The 5,983-nt window shown below is 52.1% G+C and overlaps 1 pseudogene; it reads right to left on the bottom strand.

Moving 5' to 3' along the window:
• Nucleotides 1-342: 342 nt before the first annotated feature.
• Nucleotides 343-4,983, bottom strand: LOC100982342 (MHC class I polypeptide-related sequence B-like; annotated as a pseudogene).
• Between the last annotated feature and the right edge of the window lie 1,000 nt (nucleotides 4,984-5,983).

Genomic DNA, 5,983 nt, shown 5'->3' with positions numbered 1-5,983 from the left:
TTATAACAGTGTGAGAAGGGTGAGGGGACCTCAAGGTGCCAAAAAGGCTGGTCCCAGGCTTGCCAGGAGGAGCCGTCACCAGGACACACACTCATAAAGCTTTTATGCACATACAATGTGTTTAAAGGCACATATGTGCTTTTGTGCATGTAATTACTGCACATACAATACATTAAAAGATAATAAAAGTTAATAAGATAATAACAAAACAACAAAAATAATAATACCAAATATTATGGCACAGCTGCAAACACCTCATAGCAACTAACAGTTTTCAATCCCTGACCACAAGAAATAAGTGCTGTTAGTTTCCCCCATTTAATATATGAGGAAACTGAGCCATCAAGAGGGAAAGTGCTGGTGAGACCTGGGTAGGGAGTTGAATCCAGTGGAGCCAGCAGACCCAGGAGCTGGCACCAGAGACTGAAATCCCAGCTGTATGGTGCCCTGGTGGTCTCCTGTCCCAACCAGGTGTTGATCCGGGATTTGTAGGCTCATGTGCTCTGGAGAAAAGAGAGAAACAGTAAATGCTCCACTGGGTGCAGAGTGCTGCTTTTCATTCCCTGAGGATTTCTCCCTCCTCAGTCACTCCGAAATCAGATTCACCCTTTCTCTGAGGGAAGAACTGATGCTCCCACTTTTTCCTCCCTCCCATCCTAGTTTCTCCAGCCTCCACCAGTCTCCTCCTGTGATTCCCTCAACAATGATACCTGCCCTGTGCCCACCATCCACCATGTGGGGAATGAAAGGGCCTCATGACTAAAGGACAAGAATCAGATCCAGGAGGGAACCTGGGGCCCTCCCCTCCTCCCAAGCCCCACCAGCCTAGACACAGTGGGAAACCTCCCCAAAGAGAGGACTGGTCCTAGCTCCGTGTCCTACCAGGCCTGGGCTGGGTCACACACGCGGTCCTTCTCCCTCTCAGTCCCCAGGCCCTCCTCACCTACAGAGGCACTTGCACAACAGGGAAGACCCTGCACACTGGGCTCCCCGCTCCACCTGCAGCTCAGCGTTCCACCCTCCGAGCCCTGAGCAGCCAGCCCCTAACTGCAGAGCCCATCAAGAAGCCCGGGGGCTCGGCACAAAAACACGTGGCTGCCACCGGGTCTGCACCTGACTGGATCCTGGGACCCTCCACGCTTGAGGACACCCAACCTTTCCAGACCCTCAGCACACACCCAGGTCCGTGACCTGCACTTGGGCCATCCTTGCTCCTGCCTGGTCCACTCACCCCTGGAAATGCACCTCCACCCCAGGGCTGCTGCTTGCTGAGGCTGCAAGACCTTCCTGCCCTGTTCCTAGCAGGGCTTCCACCCAGGCCACTGCCCTCACAGCCCACAGGGAATCTTCTTCTTCTCCCTGTGGAGCAGGGGGTTTCTGGAGACCCCTCAGCCTGAGGCTGCCTCCACCCACCCTCTGCACTCCAGGATTGCCACTGCCACAACCACCATCTCCAACATGGACCCTCCTGGAGAGGAAGCTCCAAGTTTGACTTCTCATTTGATTGTACATGCTTTACAACATCAATATTAGAGGAAATCCTATTAAGATTATCCAGCGCAAATTGTGAACATCTTTATTGGACATCAACATTTAAAGGAGAATTTTTGAGAAATTAGCACATGACTTTCACACCCTTTCCCTGGCCAATGCCCCGTGACCTACAAGGCAAACTTTCCTGCCCACGGGTACCCAGAAGTGACAACCCCTCTATAGGAGACAGTGCAGGTGAAAGCAGGAGCGACCACAAACCTGCACTGCCCCTGCTGTGGGTGCCTCCTGGACGGGGCCCTCTTGCTGCAGGGCAGGGGATGAACCTTCCCATCTGCCCAGGACTGAGGGGCCAACAGACAGTGCAATTAGGTTCAAGGATGAAAAACCCCCACCCCCACCACCAGGTGCAAAGAAGTGGGGAAATGGCAGAAAGACTCCAGTTTCCTGGACACCCAGCCTCTCACTGTCCCCTGCACTGCCTCTGTCTTTGCAGAAACACAAGACTTCCTGTTTTCTCTTTTACTCTCCCCTCAAACAACTGACTGTGGGGGAAATCATCCTGACCATCCTTTACTCCAAATTTACAGGAAAGTGACCACCTTGAGAAAGGCTCAGGGAGGGCAAGGTGAGGCCACAGAGCACAGAACAAAGCCCAAAAAACATGGTCCCTGAGCACTGTGTCCCTGAGGGACTGTGTCCTTCAGGGCCTGGACAAGGAAACACCTAGAAGTAGGATGAAAACAGGGATGACAGCTGCCCTGACAAGGGGCTGGTCCCCACTCCCCAAATGGCCCAGAGACATCTGCATATCTACTCATCCATATTATCTGCAAGGGAACTCAGGGATGCAGGGCCATGTGGTGGGAACCTGGAAAGAGCACGGCCTTGAGTGATCCAGGAGACACGACACCCCCGAGACAGCTCCTGGAGGAGGCGCGTGGGGAGCTACAAAGTGGACAAAGATGGCTGTGTGCACTCAGGACCCTCCCTGTTACAAGGGGGTCTCCAAGCGGCTGCTCAGGCAGGCCCCCCAGTCTGGGCCTCATAGGTCTTTTTCTTGGTGTCCTCCTGATGGCTGGAGAAACAGGGGAGGGGGATGCAGAGAGGAAGGGACTAGAGGCACCACCTCTCCTCGTATTCCTCTCCAGTTTCTAGCCCTCCCCAGATCACAGCCGTCTTTACTATTTGCCCCCTCTGAAGCCATCATCATCCAGGCCCTCAGCAATCAGCACATGATTCCCAGTTCACCCCACCCTGATGCACGCTGGTGAGCCTGAGAGACAGAGGGATGGGGATGAGGACAGAGCAGGTGCCATGGCCCTCCTTGCTGCCCACTCCTCACCTGCAGCAAGAAGAGGCCACAGATGGACATTCGAGGGCCTTGGCCCGGCCCTGGCTTGGGCAGGACTTAGGGGTCTAGATGAAATTGTAGCTCCTATTCCCCTCCCAAATACCCCAACTTCCAAACCCTGTTCCAAAGCCTTGTCACCTACATGCCTGTCTGTGCAGGAGCTATGAGGGGACCCTACTGCCCAGACAGGGTCCCTCCCATCTCCAGCCACTGCCCCCTTTATTCACCTGGGTCCTCTGCAGCTGATATTTTCTTCTTGCACCAAAGGACACAGAGAATAATAATAATGATAACAAAAACAGCAGCAGCCGCAACATACGGAATGGTTGCCATAGACTCTGAAGCATCAGGGCTTTCCCTGAAAAAAAGGGCCTTGTTGCACACTGGGCACTCAGAGTTCCAGTTATCTCTGCTGTGCCCACCTTGGCCTGACCCTTTCTAGGTCAGAACACTTGAGGGTCGCCCCAGGCTCACCAGAGGACACCAGGGTAAGTGCTGTGATTCCTGCTGTGTCCCACATAGCAGGTAGCCCTCTGCTCCTCTTCTTGGGGAATCTTAGTGGCCACCCAGGTCTGGTAGGTCCCATTCCCATTGGGCAGGACACCCACAGACCGCTGGGCATCCTGGCTCAGAAAATGCCCCAACCTGACACCAGGCCAGAGAGATATTCTGGGGATAGAAGCCGGAAGCCCAGCATGTGGGGGTGACTTTGTTCTCTGAGGCCTGGCATTCACCATGGTGAGCACTGGATAGGAAAGGGCAGAGCCAGTGAGGCACATGGCCAAGCCCCGCTCCCTCTAAGGGAGACTCAGGGAACAGGGCTGCTCCTCTCCAGTGTTCTCACTCTGGCTGAAGCCCTCATGGACCCCGGACCTTTTGCAAGTCTGTCCTTACCCTGGGGCCCAATTCCTTTGGGCTGGCAGGAGGATGGGCCTCAGACTATGGCCTCAGGCTCTGAGAGCCCCACATTGATGCTGAAGGGGAGGGATGTCAGGGTTGGACTCCTGGGTCATGAGGCCAGGAGGGAACTCTCTGGGATGGGCAGGCTGGGAGGCAGATGGGGCAGCCCTAGCCCTGAGGGCTTCCTCTCCTGCCTAACACCCACCCCAGGGTGAGGATTCTGTTGGGAGTGGGGCGTTGCTTTCCCAGATTACAACACTGGATGGTTCAGTCCCCGACCCACTGTCTTTATCCAGTGGCTCTAACAAGAGAGGAAAGTCAGGACACAATACGCCAACAGGAAACGCCTGCATCCATAGCACAGGGAGGGTTTCCCAGGACAGAGCTGGCAGGAGAGTGACTCTAGTGAAATGGGGGAGAGGAAAGCCCCTGCCCAGGGTCGGTACCTGTTCTCCTGATGCCCTCCTAGGATTTGAGATGTTACTGTAGTTTCTGCACACGGTCTGCCATCACAGGGTGAAAGTGTCTTGGCCTGTGTGGCATCTTCATCCCAGAAATTTCTGATATTCATAGCTAAGGTCTGAGCTCTGGAGGACTGGGGCACTGTCCATTCCTGAGTCTCCAGGTTTTGGGAGGAAGAGCTCACCATCATAGTAGAAATGCCGGGAGCCTCTGGTGCTGCTGTCTTCATGGATCTCACAGACCCTAATCTGGAGGGAATGCAAGCCTGCCCCCACCCAGCAGTTCATTCCTGAACCCCTCACCTTCCCACCCAAGTGAGGAACTCAGCCCAGCTGGGACCCCTCCCTGGCCCTCCTCCATGTCTCCCTGTGTGGGCTGAGTGCTGGCTCACCTCTCTGCTGAGCCCCACTGACCCCTATTTCTCAGCCCACCCTCAGCCAGATCCAGTGGGAAGAGACAGGTCCCTGCTCTCTGCCTCCAACTCTCCTGGAGAAGGCCTCTGCCATTACTCTTGCCCCTGCCGACTCTCACCTCCTTTCTGGCCCTTGATATGAGTCAGGGTCCTCCTGAGGTCCTGCCCATTCTCTGTCAAGTCCTCGGTCTCTGTGTCCCAGGTCTCAGCTCCCAGGACTGCTTCTGCCAACTGTCCCCAGGGCCCCTGCCCTGCCTTTGTGTCTGTCATAGAGCAGGAACGGCTGACCATCCAGATGTCCCTCAGCGAGAAACCCTGACTATACAAATCCATCCTGGGACAGCACCGTGAGGTTGTAATCAGACCATATGGAAGTTCATTTTGCCTAAAGAAATATCTTATTGTTAGATCCTCATCAATGCATGGGTAGTGACTAATAGTTTGCTCAGGTATTCAATGACTTCAAAGGAACAAGATGGGAAGGTTTGTGATAAGGAGCTTTAAGGATAAGGTGTGAACCACTAATGTGGCATATTAGGTATCTACGCCTACTCTCATGCTAACAAAAAATGGGTTATCAAAAGATAAAATACATCATAAAAGCACTGAGAGGCTTTCACATCAGTGAAAACTGTCTAATAAATATCAGGAAGCTCTGAATTTACTTTTATCCTGAGCTCATTTGCTCAATGTAGACAAGTTAAGCTTTAGTTTCCATGGCCTCATAAGGAATTTGGAATAGGAGGCAAGTCTCAAGTAGCACTCAAAGTGGGAAATCTCGTAGGATGATCTCCTCCATTTTGCTGGGACCCCTAAGTTCAGTTCCTCGGTGTAAGGGAAATGCCCCATGCTCAAAGGACTGCAGGAACAGCTGCCTTGGTGCTGAGTGGAACTGGGAGTAAACACAATGGCCCCACACATGTATTTGCAGCCCAAGTTCTCACTACCTGGATTGTCTGGCAATCATCAAGTTGTGAATTCAGTTTATAGTGGGCCAGGCTCCAAGGAACCTGTCAAAAAACAAACGCAAATAACATGCAAAAAAACACAAATCCTCTCTGGAGGAAGATGTCATCAACCACACTTAAAATTTCCTAAAATTATTCCATAAGCAAAATGAGCACTTACCAGGAAAACAACAACAAAACTGTTTACAAGATACAAGTCACCATGAAAGATCAAGCAGAAACACCACACAGCAGAATAATAAGAATAAGACATAAAATAGCCCTGCTTACTGTGATTAAAAAACAGGCTTTAAAAGACTTCCAGTTAATCAGAAACTACAAATAATGTTCAGGAAAAATTGAAAAGACAAATATACAACATTTAGAAATGAAATACATGATAATATAAAAATCAAG

The sequence above is a fragment of the Pan paniscus genome, chromosome 5 (assembly GCF_029289425.2).
Source record: "Pan paniscus chromosome 5, NHGRI_mPanPan1-v2.0_pri, whole genome shotgun sequence".
NCBI classification, from domain to species: Eukaryota; Metazoa; Chordata; class Mammalia; order Primates; family Hominidae; genus Pan; species Pan paniscus.
This window is presented reverse-complemented; position numbering and strand designations above follow the sequence as displayed.